Consider the following 21,703-nt stretch of genomic DNA (forward strand, 5'->3'; position numbering starts at 1 on the left):
TTTGTGAAGACATGGTCCAAAAGACAGATGAATATTTGTGCTCACAATCAACAGCCCTGATCAGTCACAGCAGTCAAAGCTGTGGTAATAAGTGAAATTAAAGGAAACTGTATTTCTCTGTGAAGTTAAGCAGCAGAAAGTGCATCCTCTTCAACTGCCTTTCTTCAGCTTTCTCAGCCTTCTGCTGTTCCAATATAGATTGCAAACAAAATCTGATTCTTTGTAAGTTAGGTCACATCCACACATTTGTTCTGTCCTAGATTATTGAATCCATATAGTATATGGCCCACAGTTAATCCCCAATGTGACTTAATTGATTGAGACATGTTTGCTCATGTTTTTAATACAGAAAATAGAAACCAAAGATTGCGTTCCAGAATAAATACATGAGCTTTGGATCCAAATTTAGAATTGTTATTCTATTAAATGCAACCAATTTAAGATACAAACACATAGCATGTTCCAAATGTGACAGATGCGGGAAGAAATTTAGAATCACCTGTTCAAAACATTACATTACAATACTCGCTACCCCGCCAAGTATCAGTTTTTATTGGATTACGAGAATGTTTATATTTTATTGCAGATGTAGATTTGAATTGCCTTTTGCCCACCATTGTTAAGACGAGAGAAAATAATATATCCCCCAAGGAAATTCGTAACTTTATGTAATTACCTGCCATTATATAGGGGTAATGATCATTTTTTGATGTAACTCTAATGTCATGTGAATAATATCAGTATGAATGTAAACATCCAGCCAGGTGATTCAACCTTGGGCAAGTTTCCTTACTCCACTCAGAGCCTAATAATAATCCCTCCAAAAACAAAAACAATAATAAATTGGTCATTTTCAATCTACGACTGTTTGTGGGACATTGCTGTGCGCAATTGGCTGCTGCGTTCGCCCACAAATATACAGTCAATTCACTTTACAGTGTGTTCTGTGAAGCGCTTTGGGATGTCCTCCCGACGTGAAAAGCGCTTTATCAAATGCAAGGATTATTATTATTATTATTATTATAGTAGTAAATATCACCGTGAGTCTGAACAAGTGGATGAAGCATTCAATTATGGAATTCACAGGGGGGGGGGGAATAAAGTTGAAAAATCCAATTATCTTTAGTTATTTTTAAAACAATCCAATTATCTTAAGTTATTTTTAAAAAAATCCTTGCATTCGATAGAGCACCTTATTACGCTGTCAAAAAGTGCTTACCGCCTCAGCATCGTCCTAGAAACAGCCAAAAAGGAACGGCTTAATTTTATCTGGAAGATTGTTGGCCAGGCCACTGGAAGAAATTCGCTTCTCTATTCAGATAGTGTCATGGAGTCTTTAACATCCACCTGAACAGAGAGATGGGACCTTGGCTTAATGTCTCGCCTGGAGGACAACACCTCTGAGAATGCAGCACTCCCCCAACACTGCAATGGACTGTCAACCTAGACTGTGAGCTCAAAGTTCCATGACAGAGTACACAACATACAATGATAGGCTGAGGCCAGAGGAAGCTGAGTTAAACAAGTGAAGTTACATTGCCTTTTGAGGAAAAACTGTTTTTTTAATTTGAGTTATTACTGTTGTTTTTGAAGTCAAGGCTGCATGTGGGCAGATATGCTCACTGCCTTCAAGGACCATAACTATAAGAGGGCCATCAGCAAGAACGAATAGACAGAGACTTAAATGAGGAAAGAGTCATGTTCTTCCTCATTTAGCAGTTAATTGAGAGGAAAGCCATCACATTCCTGCGTTCCGTTCCAGTGAAGGTGCGCAGAGCAATGACACTGTGACAGCCGGGAGTCTGATGCAAAGTGCATGACAACACTTGCAGTGTTTCGTGTATCAAGAGAAATCAACACTACACTCGACTGATCTACCAATACGTCATCATTTGCACATCATTATCATTAGGTCCGAGGGGGGGGTGAAGTGTTTCTCCCCCAAACGATTAACGGTCAACTCATTCGTATCACTTCATGCCAGGACTCCCAGTTTACTTATTAGAGCAGAGTAGGATGGCCTCAGCGATCATGGAAACTGCCCTCAAGCAACGTTAATGTTTCTGGGCCATGTAAATCAGCTGGTTGGGAAAAAAGTATATCGTATTTGTGCGCTTGCTCATTCAATACGGGATAACAGATTGTACTGTATGTATTCAAAATTATCTGTCGATTTCCTGTGTAACTCTTCATGTCCTCTGTTGTCCTGACATATGACACTGTTCTTTGATAATAGCCACTTAATCCAGGGTAGGTGTGTTAGTATGGTAATCATTATTATGTTTGGACCACTAGTGGCATTATCCACTTAAATAAGTGGCACTAACGTTCCATTTAATCCAATACTGTTCATTGTCTCTGCACTTCACACCGTGTTTCCAGAACAGAGGTGACTTGTTCAGTATGCAATGGTTAGAAAAGATCAACGCACATTTAAAGAAGCTGTGGAGATGCATGCTGCTCATGATGACAGACTCATCTATGTTAACCCACGAGTGGTGGTGACACCATACGTAATAGTGTCTTGCACTCTGAGTGTGCAATGATGAAAGGCAGGTTCCTTAAAGGAAGCTTAACAGCCATGGTTCTCCACACCAGACAGGATCAGACAGTGAGGTCAAATAAGCAATGATTTCTAAAAGCATTCCTTAGTAAGGAAACTAGGAATATGACATGCTGACTTGTGGGAGCTCGATCTGCTTTCAGAGAGGAGTTCCAGAGGTTTGGCAAGATACGTGTGACATACCTCTGGTTATCAGCAGGAGTCTTCGCTCATTCACTCCAGATACCTTCTTAGAACAATAATAATAATAATAAACCTTGTATTTGAAACAGCACCTTTCACATGAGAAGGACATATCAAAGAGCTTCAAAAGCTTTGCTGTGTAATAATCCTCGCATTTGACATAGCGCTTTATCACGTCTTCGAGACGATTCAAAGCGCTTCACAGGTTATACTGTAAAGTGAATTGACTGCATATTTTGTTTGCTGTAAGACACCTGCGTATTATGAAGGTAAACTACAAAACGGCATTCTTAAATAAATTGGGACCCAGTTTAGTGGTGGAAGCCGAGAGCAGTGGATATACAAAACACGTTGATTTAACAATTTATAACTAATTTCCAGCAAGAAATGGCAGTTGAATTGCATACTTCCGTTTCTGGCTATAACTGTCACAAATGAATAAAAAAAAAGGACTTAAAATGAGACACCATCATTTGTATCGCAGCACTGATGCACAGAGTGTGTTTTAGAACATTTCAAGGGCTCTACATATTGGAAGTGTTAAGAGCACAACACAGGTAAGTGTTGGTAGATTATAGGTTGACTAATGCAGGGAGAAGCTTGTGCTATTTGCGCTGGCGGTGGCCACAACTTGGAATATCACTCGCTACTGGTGAAAGTAGAAGGAGGGGATCACGCTCTGAATGGCGATACATTCAGCACACATCGATCATTTGCACAAATACCAGGAAATCCAACAGCATTCAAAATACTGAAGATCTCCCTTCTCTCATGTAGCATCGCTCGGAGATGCAGTCGGGTGTGACAGGCGCTTTATGAATGCAAGTTGTTGTTGTAGGGACATCAGCACTCCACACACTATTATTTGACAAAAGGAGTCTGCCTATCTATGAAATATGTAATTACAATGGGCAATTTACAAAGGTAGAATTAAACAGTGGTTCACAAACAGTTGTCTGTGTTCCAGGCAATTGTTATTCGTATCTAATACTGCATCGTTTAGTGAATGTACTTCCCTTGTTATGCATTCGTATTCAGTCTTGTGTCAGTTTACATTCATTAGAAACTGACTTTTGTGCAGTAAGGACAATTTGTGCATCAGGTCCTGCAAAATAAATCAGGCCTTCCATAATATGTTAAATAATTTTTTCATCTGTTAATGGTAAATATAGATGTAATAAACAGGCTGTGAAAAAATTGGGTAAATGGTACTTTTTGCATTACAACTGTTATGCTACTTTTGTTTTGGTAAGTACTGGTCAGCCATGAGGTCATTACTATGAAGCACTTTGAGACATCCTCCCAACGTGACAAGCGCTACATAATATAAATATAATATAAATGTAAATTGTATTGAAACTCCTTTATTGCCTCACCATGAATGGACTCATTATGTTAGTCAGCACTGGATCAGCTGAATTATAGCACTTTAAAAATGTGTGTGGCGACAAGAATAGTTATCACCAAACTACAGATTTGTACTTAATTTTGATGCATTTTCATTGTGGCTGCAGCAGAAGTGGTGTCCTCCTCAGGACAAGAGACCAATAATTTGCTTGAATAATACCTGAGGGGATTTTGTTAAAAATATTTCACAATTTTTCATCCTGACTGAGTGCTATTGCTGGAGCAAATTGCTGCTCCTTCCTCATTTCTCCTGTGGCTTGCGGTAGTTCAGGTATAGGTGAAAAGCTACACACACAAAAAACAATGAAACAATTGGCTTAATAGCCAAACCGAAAATAGCCACGTAAGAGTTGGTAACCGCCAGCAACACCATCCAGTCAGGAAAATATTGGCCTAAGTGCATGATGACTGGAAGCATGAATTAACTTGTGTGAGGTCCATTTCAGACAGTCACTTGACAAGTGACCTGAAACTGGATTTTATTTCCACTGTTAAACTGCTAACAGACCCCAGGCAGTAAAGTTATAATAATAATAATCCTTCCATTTGATATAGCACCTAATCACATCTTCGAGACGTCTCAAAGTGCTTCACAGGATCTACTGCAAAGTGAATTGCCTGTACATTTTGTGGGCTGATTTTCCGTCAGAGATGGGCAGAGCATTATCATAGCATTAGCTCATCAAAATCGTCATTGGTAGATTTGCCATCCTCACTCACACACACACCCAATGATATCGTGGCATGTTTTGTGAAAGCATTATATGTGAGTGCAAAATTGCATCGGTTTCTGAACCATAAGAAGAGTAACCTGAAGTGCTTGCTGTCTGAGCAGACCAGATTGCAGATGGAATATTGGTAATGGCCAGCAGGATTTTGCTGTGAAGGCAGATGATGCTGTAGATCTGTCCTGAGGCAGGCCTGCCAACATTTAAAGCAGATTTTCTTCGTGCTGCACACAGGAGTTGACCATCTGGTCCTTCCATCACAGCCTGTGTTCCTCATGCCAGGAGACATTCTCTTCTGATTCAGCCACGTGTGCTATAAAATGGTCCATTAACTTATTCGTTGCTGCTTCTCGAGCACAGAGATTCTATTGCTTCTGTTCTGACTTGTTTACTTTCGCCCACAAAATATACAGTCAATTCACTTTACAGTATGTTCTGTGAAGCGCTTTGAAACATCTCAAAGACGTGATAAGGTGCTATATCAAATGCAAGGATTATTATTATATATTATCTTTTATTTTTCATGGCATCCAAAAACAATTGTATGTTAAAACCCTTTTTTATATATTCATTCATTCAAACATAATAGACAGTCAATAGGTTGCATCTATTATTGCAATAAACAAGTATCTAATCGAAAATATGTTTTATGATGATAATAATAATAATCATCATTGCATTTGATATAGTGGCTTTCAGCAAATAATGCTCCAAAATGTAGCAATATGGTTTTCAAGGTTTGTGAAGCACATGAAGAAAAAATGACAAAATGCAAGCATAGAATTCAAAAGTGCATTAGTTGCTTATTTGAAAAAGATTTTGAATTCATAGTTTTTCCTGTTTGCTAACTGGACAATACACTGACATTAATCTTGGTGATCAGGAAGTTCAGGATCTCAAAGAAACAACAGTCACATTATATCATCAGAATTGGAGGCTACAGTCAAAGTAGCTTCCAATGTAGTTAGAATTCAGTGATTGCTAATTTAATAACTACAGTAAACAATTGAGGTCAAAGAGACCCTGAAGAAACTAAACTGTAAAAGTAAATAAATTCAAATAAACCCACGCTTTACAATGGGATACAGTGCAGATGGTACCGGGGGTGGGGGGGGGGGGGGTTAATTGAGGTGGAACAAATGCATTAAAGCACAAAGTGCAACAAAGAAACATTTACAAAAACTATTATGTTGAGATTGTGCAAGCACTCCGAGACTCTGCCCTGTGTCAAGGGCACTGTATAAATGCAAGCTGTTGTTGCTGCTGCTGTTGTTTAGTAGATCCAAAGTAATGTGGTTATGAGGTACCTGCTTAGAAGGCAGAAGGTGATTTTTAGACCGAGCAAGAAAGCATGAAGCGCAAATTCCATTCAGGGTCACAGATACTTTTCCAGAGCTGCATGAACTCTCAAAGCTCTGTTCTGAGCAGCAGACCTTCTGCGAGTCCCAATATTAGTGTGCTCACGTGCCACCTGGTTCGATGATGGTTGCAAGCATCCGATGGTCTGTCAGCTCTAAACATGTTAAAGACATTATTAGGAAAAACTGACATTTCCAAAATAAGACTCCGTGACCCCAAAAAGTATCCAACTTGTTCTGCTCCCACCATCAATCAAATGTCTCTCAGGTTACTCAATGGAGAAATCCTAACCTTTCCTCAAATGCAGGATTAGTTTAAAACTCATCTCCTCAGTTCACTAGCTAGAACTTAGACAGACCCTAGTGAATAAAAGGATCCTGCCACGCTTCTGCGGAGAGGATGAAGAGCGGATGAGGTGGAAAATTCCATCAGGTCAGAGAAGCCATGCTTTGCTGGGTTAGAAAAAGCTAATTGTCTATCTAAATCTTGTGGGTAATGATTTGTGCCGTGATTTATGTTTGCTTTTTTTTAATGGAAATATTTTTAATTAAAAAATGTATTGCCTCATTTGAATCAGGATTTCTTTGTCGGAAGCTTAACACAAAGCGTGTCGTGTTGCAGATCATTTGGTACATTTCAGCTTAGCTTTGGCTCTGTTGGTAGAACTCTCGCTTCTGATTCAGAAATGTAGGACTTTGGAATTCACAATCTTAGCCGACATGCCAACACAGTGCTGGGGGATATCACTGCATTATTGGAGATGCCGTCTTTTGTATGAGATGGCAAAAGACAAGCAATGACTTTAAAAGGTTCTACTTGCTTTCTGAGTTGAGACATTGTTAGATTAAATAAGAAGCCATAAGTAATGTTGTACCTCTTCATATTGTCGCTCCTTTGTATTTGTTTTATCTATTTGGACCTTTCAATTTTGCCTCATTTGATACGACAATCATTCTATCCATCATTCATAAATTTCTTCAGTTCACACCCCTTCTCAGTGTGGTATTCCAGTATCTACAGATGCCTCCCCAGTCTTTCTTTGCACACAGCGCACCTCTTACATCAATCTACATACATGGAATTCAAATGAACTGTTTTTCTCCATTACATTTTGCTCAACAACTATCACACTAAATACTTACAGGGATTCAGGTTCTGAAGCAGATTGTTAAACATATTAATATAACTTACTAAGATGCGCTGTCAAAACAAAAGTGTGATATTCAAACATGCGTCAAAGCTTAAATGGGGAGTTTCAAACATATGATCGACCATTAAGCACTGCGATAACATAAACAGTATTGCTTGATTCTTTCAAACGTTATAACTGAGCGATCGTTAAAGAGATCTGATCAGCTCTTCTGATGGCTCATTTGATAAAGTCATTGCATTGTGTGTAAACCTGAGTCACAAAGACCAGGAAGGTCCCAGGTTTGATCACGATCTCAGCTGAGTTCCTTGGTTTCGGCAAGTGCCCTCAGTTAATTGGGTGTGTGGGAGATTCCATACGATCTGGAACACTATTTTGTGTCTGCGTTCTGTTTACATTAATGGGTCACAACCGATGTGAACAATGACCCTGTGTTTTACCAGATGATCATGTATGCCAAGACATTCCCAAGATTAATATTACAACGTGGGTCAGCAAATCCCACAGCAAAATAAATCATAGTTGATCTGCAATCAAATGTGTCAACTCTAGGCACAATTTATACATGGTTAAACACTAAAAGCACAATTGAACTGTAAATATTAGCTTTCAGGGTAACGACCATAAAAGTTACAAACTCACAGTCCTTTGCATAACCATGTCGCTAGTTTGTTTTCATGTGGATTTGGTATCTTTCTTCTAAAGGCTGAATAAAAAGATTTTTCCGTGGTCACACACTACTGCAGATGAAAGCCTCAGAGTTCACTTGATTCACAGCTGAACTGAAGGAACGCTTTCCAGTTTGAGTTTAGCAACTGAAATGTGTCTTTGAATTATGGTAATTGCTCTTTGAAAATGAATTTAAGAGTACAAACAAGAACAGGACACTATACCTCAATGGCATTCGGTCCACTGAGCTAAATGGTGGGCTATTCAGTGAATGGGGAGCCAATTCTCATCTTTTTGCTCGTTAAAGCACACAATTATCTGTATCAACCACACAAATATCTGAGTACATGTCCTTTTAATGAAGTAATAGAGAATTAATCTACATTCAACCTTTTAATCAATTAATATATAATTTCTATAATTTGACATAACAGTGCTGCAGCATGCATCTCACAAAGATACCTGATGTAATTGGGGAGGTGCAAATATTGGTCCTCCTATTGTCATGAAGCCAACTGTAGCCTCTCCAGTCAAATGAATTTAAAACTGAACTAACAACAGCCTAAATTTACAGGTTTACCCCCAGTTAACTTGAACTTGAATATGAATTCCCCAAACTTGACATAATCTTTTCTGATAACCCAACTTTGGCTTCCACGCTTTGTCAACACGTTACATTCCGTGCAGTGTGGCGTACAATTTGCTCAAGGCAATTGACTTTTCGCTCTTTTTTTTTGCAAAAACATCTGTTCAATATATTAATGTTATACATAATAAACCACTTCTGCATTTGGATTTACATCATTATTGATTTCCACGATGAAAAAAAAGTATGAATCAGTATGTTTACTATGTCAGTAAAGGTAAAATAAATTTCACAAAGGTGTTCCAAGCACTTCCAAAAATACCTACTAGCACAAGAGCTCTGAGACACTACCCTGTGTGGAGGACGCTATATACAATACCCAATTTACAAGTCATGTTTGACAAATCTCAGAGTTTTTTGAAGATACTTCGAGTAAACTAGATAAGGGTGAATCAGTGGATGTGGTCTATTTAGACTTCCAGAAGGCATTCGACAAGGTGCTGCATAAAAGATTAGTCCAAAAGATAAGGGCCCATGGTATTGGGGGGAGCATATTAACGTGGATTGGGGAATAGTTAACGGGTAGGAAACAAAGAGTAGGGGTAAACGGGTCCTTTTCAGATTGGCGGGATGTGACTAGTGGAGTGCCACAAGGATCAGTCCTTGCTCCTCAGCTATTTACCATCTACATCAACGATCTAGATGAGGACATCGAAGTTAATATGTCTAAATTCGCGGATGACACAAAACTAGGAGGAAGTGTCAATACAGAGGACGACATTAAAAAAATGCAGTGAGACATAGATAGGTTAGGTGATTGGGCAGGCAGGTGGCAGGTGAAGTATAATGTAGGGAAGTGCAAAGTCATCCACCTGGGTAGCAAAAACAGTAGAGCGGGTTATTTTTTAGAAGGGGAGAGATTGGAATGTGTTAGCGTCCAGAGGGACTTGGGTGTCCTTGTACACCAATCACAGAAAGTTAGTCTGCAGGTGCAGCAGCAATTAGGAAGGCGAACGGTATATTAGCATTCATTATGAAAGGATTAGAATATAAGAGTAGGGAAGTCTTGCTGCAACCGTATAGGGCCCTGGTGAGACCACACCTGGAATACTGTGTGTCGTTTTGGTTCCTTATTTAAGGAAGGATGTACTTGCCTTGGAGGGGGTGCAGCGTAGATTTACTAAGTTAGTACCAGGGATGAAGGGGATGAGTTACGAGGATAGGCTGACCAATTTGGGCCTATATTCTCTAGAATATAGAAGAATTAGAGGGGATCTTGTAGAAACCTATAAGATCATTAAAGGGCATGATAGAGTAGATAGTGGGAGATTGTTTCCCCTGGTTGGAGAAACTAAAACCAGGGATCACAACCTTAACATCAGAGGCCAACCCTTTCGCACTGAGTTGAGGAAGAACTTCTTCACTCAAAGGGTGGTGAATGTATGGAACTCACTACACCAAAGGGCTGTCATTGAACATATTCAAGACTGAGATAGATAGATTTCTTATTGCAAAAGGGATTAAGGGATATGGGGATAAGGCAGGGTCAGGTTATTAGCTGGAGTTAGATTAGAAGATCAGCCATGATTGAATGGCAGGGCACGCTCGAAGGGCCGAATGGCCTACTCCTGCTCCTACATGTTATGTTAGGAGGACATCCCAAGGTGCTATAAATGCAAGTTGCTGTTGTTTTTGTTGTTGCAACCTCTCTTTTGTCATAATACCTCAATTAGAACCGGATACTTTCCAGGGTACATTCGGAATCATCTGGCACGTTAATACAATCATTGGATTTCTTTCAATCCTTTCAAAATTGAAAATGGGCTTCTTTGAAATCCACTTTGTCCTGTTCTGTGATTTTCCTCACCAACTAGCACATTCTCTGTCATATACTCTGAAACAGCCACAATCCGATTACCACCCATCATCACTGTGCAAAAACATGATAACGATCATGTCACAAATCAGATTACAAGAAATTATACTGCGATAGACAACACCATACTCTATATTTATATGTAATTATGCCACCTTGTCTTAGTGTCTTAGTTCTTCAGCATCTTTCAAATTCCACCTCCAGGTTAGTCTGGTGCATAATTCTTCTGCGGCATCTAGCGTGGAATTTATCTTTAGACAATAATGTCGATTCCCCGCGCCTTGCTGTGATTATATTAACATTTGTTATCATCCATTTTAAGTATGGCAAAGAATACTGTATTTGCATAATTTGTAGAGCACTCACTGCAATGATTGTGATTGATATCACGCAACCCTTCAAATCTTTTTACTGGTTGTTATCGTTGTGCCACAGAGGAGGCTGCGGAGATAGTATTTCTTCAACCAAGTCTTTTTCCTGACCACATAAATCCTGGCTCTAATGAAAGCAAAATTGTGCCTTACGTCAAAATGTCTCAAAGTGCTTCACAGTAAAGACTGTCGTGTGTTGTGACTGTTTTTGTAGGCGATAGTGAGCAAAAAAGGCACCAGCTCAGCTCTGAAGAAAATGGTTATACAGTGTATTTACCAAGAACCCAGTCATGTAAATTTTCAATTATATTTTAAAACCCATTTATTTAGGATTCTGCTCATTTTAGATTCCACCCTGTATTGTATGTGCTGATAGATTCCAACACCTGGTGCTCACTTTGTACTCTCTTTCCTTCCATTTATCCTTTTTTTGTGGACAGCTGGGAGTCTGGCAAGTACGGAAACCCATCACCATGCTTAAGAGTATCCGAACCAAGCTGAGATTTCCATGCATGCTAGATGCACGTGGAAATCCGAGATAGATTGTTGGAATGGAATGTGCACTCTCTCTCCCCTTAGGGACACATCCTGCTTACATAAATCTGCAAAGTATTTGGCGCAGGTTGGCAAGAGCCAAGGTTTGGGGACCCCAGAGTAGGTTGGGATAACTGCTGGGAGTCTAACCAGCTAAAACTGCATAGGCTGCCATTGATAACACTGTCCGATATTGATATACCCTGTGTGAAGAGCGCTATATAAATGCGTAAGTGTGATAGTTTGCAAATCAGAGGGAAGAACAGTAGAAGTGCTCACTATCATTGAGTTCATCATGGCTCCACGGAATTTAATGTTTATTTTTGGTTGAAATGAGTAGTCAGCGTCCATAAAATAATAATGAAATAGGGCTTTGGGGGTTCTAATTCATAATTCAGAGCAGCAGATTGGGCAGGCAAGAGATCAATGATATTAACTGCTGGTGGCAGTGCCGGAGGTCAGAATCAATCATCTTAAGATTCCCGAGCTGAGTTCTCAACATTTGTATGTAATTGGGTCCTAACTGATACCCACAGTGGCTGAGATGGGGAATAGAGGAAGAACCAGAGACAAGCAATTAGATGGACAAAGGACAAAACAGGAACATAAAGTTACAAATTAAGACACACAGAGAAAATTCTGGGGAGATGGAAATTACAGATAAAGAGAGACAGAGACACAGAGGGAAATGAACATTAATTAGATAGCATACAGTGGGGGGAAAAAACAGAACACAGAAATAATCAAAACATATTCCAAATAGGAGAGAAAAAGATGCACAAGATTAAATTCCAGCCTTTACCTCAATTCATGACGTTAGTTATTTTATATGATATTTTTATGCACTGCTAACAGATAAGTTGCAAGTGTGATGCAAGCTTGCCACCTGCTGGACATCTGTTCCAACCACAATCAATCGTGTTTCACAAATGCAGCAAATACTGCTTATCAAGCATAGCAAAATATAATGATAATATCTAACTATTTTTCCCATTGACAAGATTTGTTTGATCAGTCAGGTGTCCGATACCTGTGGAAACCTAACACCATGCTTAAGAGTATCCAAACCAAACATATATATGCCACCTACACACAGGAATGTACCTGTGTCTGTTGCCCATTCACCTCTACTTTATAAAAGTACGCAAGTAAGATCTTTTTGGTTGGAAACATTCATTTGATTTACACTGAAACAATTAAGTGTCAAGATGGCAGGAAAAACTAATAGAAGATTTTTTTTAGCAAACCATCACCCGACATATCAGCTTAATCTCTTCAGTACTATGCAAGGCCTATATCCACCTACTAATGGGAAATTTTGGTTTACAGTAATCTGCAAATACTCATTGCCCTGATTCACACATCCAGAATAGAGGCTTGGATGAGGTTGAGGTACCAACTGGAAAAAAAGGAGTAAAATTGAGAAAAATGCATTAGAAATAGTATCTTGAGATGCTCCAATCCACAGTACCATTCTGCGTAAAGTGCTATATAAATGGAAGTTATTATTATCGCTGTTCTTTAACAAATTAAGTTACAATTCCTGAAAATCTGCCACAAAGCTCTCAAAATCAAGGTGACTTATTTTTATTTGTTCAATTCCCGGCAGGGCAAAATGTTGGGCAAGTTTCCTTACTCCACGCACCTCTGCTTACCTCGCAGTAACTAGAAACCCGGTTGTTAGTCGATTGGCGCATCGCTTTTCTGGGGGTAATAATTCCTTCAAAAAAAACAATAATACTAAATTGGTCATTCAATCCACGACTGTTTGTGGGACACTGCTGCGCGCAATTGGCTGCTGCGTTTCGTCCACAAATATACAGTCAAGTCACTTTACAGTATATTCTGTGAAGTGCTTTGAGACGTCTCGAAGACGTAATAATGCGCTATTATTTACGTTAATAAAGTGAACTACTGTAAATAATTCCACTGGAAAAATGATGCCAGGATTTTGTTCTTTTGGTTGTCTCAACTAAACGTTTTGCAAAAGATGATATTTCGCAATTATTGTTATGTGGAGATCTTTTTTAAGCAATTAAATTAGATGGTGTGATTGAAGAAACGTGTGCTAGAATAGATTAACAAATAGGTATAGATTTTCCCGTCAGATGCGAAAAAAAATCTATAGACTTTTACATTAAGAAGACAAAGAATCCAGTAGGTGAAGTACTATGGTGATTTTTTTAAAAAAAACATAAACTCAATAGGAGTAGCTCATGTTGGCCATAAGCAAGTTTGATTTTTTATTACACACGGCAGCTTAATTAAAATAATGTGCACTAGATGCAAACAGTAAGATGCTGCTCTCTGTTTTCATGAATATTAAAAAAGTTTATGTAAATTGACTGTTGTGAGATAATTAGGATTCTTTACTCTTTTGGGTTTCCAGGATAATCTACTGTTGCATCTATTTATTGCAGACTGAAGGAAATATCTTTGAATATTTCTATCTCTCCCCCCATCCCACCCCTAGCTCCAAAAATATGGCAAAGCTAAAAATGTAAGCCCAAGGAGAGATGGGGCCTGGCTGTTTTATGAGGAGCACTGCATTAACAATATATAATGATGACCATTGCTCAGGGCTTAATCACAATAGCTTTCAGCTGAAGTGAAATGCATCAGTACAATCATGTTCTGATTACATTATGTCTTTTTGCATGAACTGGGAAATTATTTGTTATTTTCAGGGGAAAGAATACTTCTGGTTTCTTCAAATCCAGGCATTAAAACCTCTTAAATCACAGGACGCCAATTTGATGTTGCTTTGCTTTAAAGCAGTTTCTTGAAGTTATTCCAGTCAAGAACATTAAAGATAATTACCCATGTTTAAACAAATAAAAAATATGATAAAGTAACCATGCTATTTGGAGAGAAAAAGATAATGTTACTTCAAGCGTAGTTAAATATAAGCACAGGAACATTGCTTCCTCAAGATTGGTAGGTTTCACACAAGCATTTATGGGTGAACTGGCTAGTTAATCTCTGAGCTTAGTCTGGTCCTCATTAGACACAAAATTGATTTGGGAAAGTAATTTCACTTGCAATATTTAACCAACATCAATACAAAATGACTCTAACTACTAATCTCAATTTAGCTAACAACTGGCCTCCAGTGGTGAACATGGTTAACACACTATGATACCGATTCCTGTGGCCCCAATGTGAAATCTCTCAAACTACACTGTAATTAATGTTCCAATATTATTTCAGCACAGATCCCACATCCCCAAAGCAATTTCATTTCTCGTTATTTAACCTTATCCAATAATTCCCACAAAATAGTATACTTAAAAGAAGAACATAAACTATTTTGTTTGAAAGGTATTCAACCCAATTTAAATAATGAACCAATGGAAACGTGGAACAAAATGGCAAAAGTCCAATACAGGAAAGGGAGAAATAGAAACAGGAAATATTCTATAGAGAGTATCATAGAATCATAGAATTATACAGAAGGAGCCCATCATGTCTGTGCCGGCTCTTTGAAAAGAGCAATCCAAATCAATCCCATTCCTCGCGCCCTACAAATCTGTCCTCCCCAAATAATTATCTACTTCTCTAATACAAGAACTACATGAAAAGACCAATAGCTGCAAAACATGACCAAATGTGGCTACAGAAAGAACATATATTATTACGTACAACATTATTTTCCATCATCTTCCAATTTCTATGACTTATTATTTTTAGTTTCAGGATTCAGGTGATTCAGGTGAATGCAAAAGCACCACTTTGTTATTGCTTTGCTAAAGAACATGTTTTCCTGGCTCATATTTGGTTGCTCAATACATTGTTGTTTATGGAACACAGTTTAGATGCCACATTTGCCTGGATAACAACACTCATTTTGCACCTAATAAAATACATTTTTTAAAGTGTTTTGAGATATTACAATGTATTATTATTACTTACTTTGTGGTAGTTTAAAATTTAAATTTCTTGCATTTTAACCTACTGTTGTAGGAATGAAAAATGCATTTGTAGGACCTTTCCTGACCTGGCTACAATTGCGCTAAATAAATTATCAGCTTGATTTCTTGATCAATTAATTCATAAAAAAACTAATTTTGATTTAAATCACAGCTTTTAAAATTGTGATCCATGAGGTTAAATGCCTCATTGCATTTAAATCTGCTGAAGTTTTAAATTTTTAACCTAGCCTTTCAAGTTAAAAGTAGAATAGTAGAGCAACATGGGATCAGAATAACAAATCTGTCAAATTCTTATATTTCGGGTCATTTTTATTAATGTACAGCTATTAACACGCGTATTCATAAAATATAAATTATCACTCACCTTTGTATTTTGGGGGAGAGTGGATATGTGGTACAATGATTTAATCTGTCTAGCCTTTCATCTGCATTCTAGTCTAGCACAGATAGATGGAATGAATTAAATTAATTCGGTTTGGGCTGAGAGCAGATAACTGCCCCTAATTCCCTCCTGATAGCAGTGCTTGGCTGGCGTCAGCCATTAGTCCCTCATTGGCTCACCTTCCTCCAATTTGGGAAAACCCAAATCTCCCGCAAATGTATCAGTTATGCATAATAGTCATTTTGTACTGGATTTACTCTGCGCATGTATCAGGAAAAAGTTCCAAAGCTATTCTTACTCAGGGAAGATGTTAATTTAGCAAAGTGGAAAACTAACGAAACCTAACAGCAGATATATGACTCTCCATACTGGATCCCTCAATCAGACCAAGATTAAAGGGGTCAGACAATATGTCCATTGGAATTCAGGAACGTATGAACTATATCCTAGCACTTTGGAATTTTTTTAAAAATGAAATGCATTTGGCTATCCATCTGAACATGCCTTTTTGATATAAAGAAGATCTAATTCACCTTAATTCAAGCTACAAAGAGACATCCTTTGAGACATTTTGACGCTATAGATGCTACAGTATAATCAATTCACCTTACAGTATATTCTGTGAAGCACTTTGAGATATCTTGAAGATGTGCTCTATCAAATGCAAGGATTATTATAATTACAGTATATCTAAATGCAACCGAATGTGCTGTATAATATATACTGGTACCCAACCAGTACTATTAGGCATCTTGGGACATCTGCCTGACATGAAAGGTGCTTACATAAATATAAAATTCTATTGTGTTGTATCTCAATCCAAAGAACAAAAATGGAATTTTAGAGAATAAACAGCAGAAACCATCCCATTTATTTCCTGTTTGTTCCACTTAACCCAAACCCATTACTAAAGCATTAAATTACTGCAACAGATTCTTAACTAGCCAAGGTTTAATGCTTAAAAGCAAACATCTGAATTACTGAGAGTAATCTGGAGCTTGAAAGAATTTCTAGGTTTGGGTGAATCCATTGAAATTACATGATGATCTCCACTGACTGTCAAACTCTCAGCAATAGCAATTAAAGGGCACAGAAGGGTTATGCTCCAAAGATTTATAGACCCTGACAGGAAGAAAATCTTATTCAACCTTTCACTGGTCCATGAATACCTGGCCTTGGGACATATTGCAGAGGAGAAGCAATGACAATGATTGTCAGGTGAGAGGAATATCCAGATATTGTAAGACTCCAGCTTTGAAAAGTGATTTCTCAGCCAGCAGGGACCTTATTATTGAAGTAAATAAGATGCTAAATGGAATAGAGAAATCCAGGAAAAATATAGTCAAATCTACTAAAACATCAGGACAAGAGTTCATAAGTTCAGGGTTGAAGGGCAATTTTAGGGTAGATGCCAGGAAGTATTTCTTTACACACAAAAAAGCCAGGATAATGTAGTCCAAAACACTGATTGTCCAGCACTTTGGGACGTCCTCCTGACGTGAAAGGCGATATACAAATGTAATTTTGTTGTTGTAGTTAGATTGGGATAAGATTCCAGAATCATTTTTTTTTTAAAATAGCTTGAAACTGTAAAAGGAAGATGGTAGTTTTGATGGTCACTCTGAAGTGTGAGATTAAATTAAGAAAAGGCCCTTTATTCAGCTGAAATTAACTAGCCTTTTTCAAAAGAATTTTTCTGAGGACCAAAAGGTTAGGCTAATCTGGCAAAAAAAATTACACAAAGCCATTATTTTACATTGAAAGTTCTCCCTCCATTTAGCAATGTTCACTTGTGATGAATATGAATCCAACTTATTTGGCCTTTGCTTCTAATTGGATGTCAAAAGCGTAGAAAGCACGGGTAGAAATAAGAAGAGTAAAAATGAGACAAGTATGAGATACAAAAGAGGAGATGAAAAGGGAACCAGTAAATTAAATTATTCATTTTCAAAGGATTATTCAGCAGATATCTTAAAAATTACTGCAGTAAATCCCCAGCAACTGAGTAATTCCAAGTCTGAAGACCATTATCCCCCAATCCCTTCAAAACAGGATTCCATATTTTTTTTAAAATGTAACCCTACCCCATAGCACAACTGTGCTCCAGTGAAGCAATCTGATTGAGGTCCTCAGGCCATTGAACAGCACTAATATCCAGTTTCATTCTTCGTGGTTTCAAAATTGGATTTTTGAGCAACCAGAAATGCTGTCACAATAAATTTCATCTCATAACTTGGCTCACACAGCAATACTGGAAATGCTCTGCAACACACAAAAGCCCAGGGTGACAAGTATGTATGTTCCTGGAATTATTATTTTGTTTCAGAGAAGGGTGGTGGTGGGAGGGAGAGATGGATGCAGGGAGTTTTCTGTTTCTCCAGTGTTCTTTCTCTTCTGAGGGCTGTAGGTGCACATCTCCTGTGAAGCACTTTGAGACATCTCGAAGCCTTGATAAGGCGCTGTACCAAATGCAAGGGTTATTATTATTATTATTATCTCCAGTTAGCACTCCCACCTTCCAAAGAAATGTGTTTGCTCCATTCAGTAACATCAGTCAAGTGAAACACGTTAGTTAAGTAAGTTAATGACCAATACAATTAGATGTAGTCTTATGGGAATTAACCAAATATACTGCACAATAAAAATCACAGTGGTAGAGTGTGAGTTAACTACCGCCAGAAATTCCAAATCTCAATCAACGTCAAGCAGCCAGCAAGTGGAAACAATGAGAGGAAATTAATCAGAGCAATAAAAAGATCACAGCGACCTGCATTACTCTAACACACCTTCAAATTTCATTTCCAACTATTCCAGTTTGAAATGGTGCAGAGAAGGAGAGACATAAAGGAATTGGGAGAGCCTTCTCCCTTATTCACTCGCACATCTCTTCATTCCAATCAATTTTCCTTTAAATCATTACAAACTTTAACAAAAGATTCCTTTTTAATATTTGTAAAGTGACTTGTAATAAATCTTCTTGCTTTATTGTACGCTAACTCTACAGTAACTCACCTCTTTCTGTTTTGATGTAAGAGAAACTGTTTCAGTTGTATTGAATTGATCTTCATTGAGCCCTGTTGCTCAGATGTTCGCAATTATTAGGAATTATGACCCTGGGCCATTGTGTTACTTAGTAACTGAATTACTCTTTTAACAATAATCTAATTGCCAAAGAAAGCTTTGATTAATACATGCTAAAAAAAATCTATAATCTTAGAACAAGTTTACTTATATCCATCTACCAATGATTGCAATGATAGAACATATCAGCATTTTTCATGTGGCGATAGGGCAGCACGATTGACGAACTTGGCTCTACCTCATATTTAAATGAGCTCTCTGTCCCCCTATTCCATTATACAACATATTAGAACATTAGTTATAGCTAGAGCATATTCATCATCAAACTCCATGGGTGTCAGATCGCTATTGGAAAAGTTTAGCTCCAGCTAATCATCTACAAGTCAGTCACTTCATATTAACTACCTTTGATGACTATCCCTTGAGATAGTCTAATTGATAAATTTCTAAATAAGACAGATGGTGTTTTATGTTACTAACTTAAACAAAAGAGTTAAGCATTCATTCTTGTTATGACAAAACCTCATTTCTCAAAGTCTATAAACTTTGTTAGCTGAACACCGTATCATAGCTCCATTGTCTTCCTAAATAATGAAAACATTAATCAGATCCTATAGAAGCATTCAAAAATCTTAAGACTTTCACATCAGGGAGAGGGATACAGAAGGGTACAGGAGGGAGTAAGGAATGGGTGAAGACTAGTGTGGACTGGTTAGGCCGAGTGACCTGTTTCTGTGCTGCACATTCTTTGTCAATCTTTATGAATTATAAATCTAGAGATCGTCAAATAGTTCCACTGATGGTCACAAAGTTAGTGGCACCACCTGGAACTCTATCCCCTTCACCTTGCTTCCTCCTTTTCCTCCTTCAAGGCCGGTCTCAAGACCTTTCTTTTTGACCGTGCCTTCAGCTCCCCTCTCGACTCTCTACCCCCTCCTCGCTCCCTCCCTTCCCTCCCTCACCCTGACCATTTCCCCCCTGCTCGGGTCCTGACCCAACTGTACAGCGCCTTGGGACGTCCTCCCGACATGAAAGGCGCTCTACAAATGGAATCTTGTTGTTGTTGTTGTAGTGCTATGCAAGGCACACCAGATCACTTGATGCTAGTAGTTCTACACTTGGAGGATTCTGATCAATAGCGAACTGTACTAAGCGTATGTACAGTATATATATATATCCATTTGTTCAAACAATGGAATTGGCGTTCATTTGCATACTAAAAAGGTCAATTTGCTTTCTTAAACAAGTGTCTATGTGCCCATACTGTGCACAATTATGCATGTTACTTATATCAATCTGTGTCATGGTACGGTTCAGTTACTTTATTGCCTGGGTTTGTGCAGATTACATCATCACATATGTACACCTGTCAATCACAGACAAGGGAGAAAACAAGTAGAACAAGGAGAATTAGTGAGGAATGTAGATGCAAAAACAAATTATTACACAAGAGCTGATTTAATCATGTACATTTCACATCCTTCGCCTGTGTTCTGACACCCACTCTAAACTGATCAAATTCAGCTGGTTAATTGTGAAATTGTTCATTTGAATTTTACTCCAAAGCAGCCTCATGATTCAAGTACTCTGTTGCCTGTTATTATGAGGAATCATGTGTTTGTTTTACCACAACATGCTTCAACTTTGATACTGTAGTCTTTCGTAATTAGAGCTGCTATATTAGGTAGACCGATTTGAAGAACATTTATAATAATCCTTAATTTGACAATGGACCTTTCAATTCAGGATGTCCCAAATCGCTTCACAGGATAACTTTAAAGCGCAGTGACTGTAAGCGTTGTGTGCATTTCAACCAGCATTAGACTAGACCGCTGTACACCTCTTAGTTATACTCTAATTCACAATTAGGACATTAGCTAAAATGATTTATTACCAGGATTTGACCCATGCTGAATTGCTTTACTAAGGTTCAGTTGTAGCACCACGTTGCTTAATTTTAATTCTTTAAGCCCAACTGCTGAAACGAGGGCTGTATTTGATACCCTAATCAAGAAACATTTCACTGCTTTAATCTGATTAACCACTAATCCTTTAAGAATTCAGTTATAATCAGATTTGAAGTTATTCTGATGAAATGCTGGATCTGCAAACATACTTTGAGAAATAATTTTGTTTCTAATATGCTATATCTGACAAGTTTTTTTTGAAGGCTTTTGAGAGATCATTTTTTCCAAGCCTACCATCTTCACTGCATCAAGCAGTTATGATGCCTCAACTACTCTTCTGTGAAAGCTGTTCCAGCTGTTAGTTATTATGTGTAAATATTTTCTATTTAACAGATAACATTTTGTAGGTCTGGACTGCTCCTTGTTGGCAGAGGGTGTGGTGATCTGCCAATATCCTATGAGCCAGCTGCCAGAAGCTATAGGGTTTCACATAAATTTGCAGACAAGTGTAATTTGGTTCAGTTAACAGAGGGTGTGGTGTGTGCATTGAATAAGAACTGAGACAGCCAATATTTTCAAAGAGAGATTAACAGGGCAATGCACCTGGCTTTATCACTGCCACATAAAAAAAAGTATTAGAATAGAATTTGAGAAAATTGAGGATACCTATTATTTTTTTATTATCATTATTTATTGCCTAAAATATGCATAGAACGTAACAATGTTTATTGATTTTTTTAAGCCCTACAAAATATCACTTTTGTATCTTTGCTCTGCCTTCAGTTTTTAATCAAATTGTCTGCTATGGTCCATTTACTCCAACTATTGGCTACAAATTTGGGATGTAAGTATAGAATTTATAAACTGTAGTATTGACAAAAAACATTTCTAGAGTACTCCAAATCTGCCACTAGATGGTGCTTCTAATTCAGTTGAATTAGAATATTGACTATCCACTATTGACAGTGAACAAAG

Source organism: Callorhinchus milii, unplaced genomic scaffold (genome assembly GCF_018977255.1).
Source record: "Callorhinchus milii isolate IMCB2004 unplaced genomic scaffold, IMCB_Cmil_1.0 Scaffold6, whole genome shotgun sequence".
NCBI classification, from domain to species: domain Eukaryota; kingdom Metazoa; phylum Chordata; class Chondrichthyes; order Chimaeriformes; family Callorhinchidae; genus Callorhinchus; species Callorhinchus milii.